At 29.6% G+C, this 574-nt stretch overlaps 1 protein-coding gene across 1 annotated transcript in view; it reads left to right on the top strand.

Moving 5' to 3' along the window:
- The window catches only part of LOC106111118 (AF4/FMR2 family member 3-like), a 57,773-nt gene that overhangs the window by 56,855 nt on the left and 344 nt on the right, over positions 1–574 (top strand). The gene's annotated exons all lie outside the window — the stretch shown is intronic.

Consider the following 574-nt stretch of genomic DNA (forward strand, 5'->3'; position numbering starts at 1 on the left):
ACACACACAAATCGATGGCTGAAAGGCTATTTGTTTTACGCCATTAGGTTAAATGTTCAGGAGAGCCAGAGTTTTCAGTTTTAGGAAAAAAAAAACAAACAAAATTAAATCATGAAAATAATTTCAATTGAAAGATTTTCAGACCTTTTCTAGATTGAAATTACTATTCTGCATACTTCGTTTAATCCACTGACTTATAACTGCTGATTTTTTGACGCTTCATACATGGCTACTTAAAAACAACACCTATATTTTGATTGTTTTAAGTGCCACAAAAGTGCTCTGATCTTTATAAAAAAAAAAATGTCAAATTTTCAATTGTAAATGTCAAAATTACCGTTACCATAATAGCCTTGCTTCCTTAATGTTGGCAGCTTGTAGTTTATGGTCCCTTTCCCATATGAATGTTTTTCACATTTATTTACCCCCGTTAAGTTTAAGGGCTTTTTATTAAAAGAGATTTTTTTAAAAATATTCTGTGAATGCTGACATCTTACGTCACAAAGTAGTGTGTGTTTACGCTTTATTATATTAAGAATAGAAGTATAGATATAATTTATTTTCCAGATCTATT

Source organism: Papilio polytes, unplaced genomic scaffold, assembly GCF_000836215.1.
Source record: "Papilio polytes unplaced genomic scaffold, Ppol_1.0 DF824382.1, whole genome shotgun sequence".
Lineage (NCBI taxonomy): Eukaryota > Metazoa > Arthropoda > Insecta > Lepidoptera > Papilionidae > Papilio > Papilio polytes.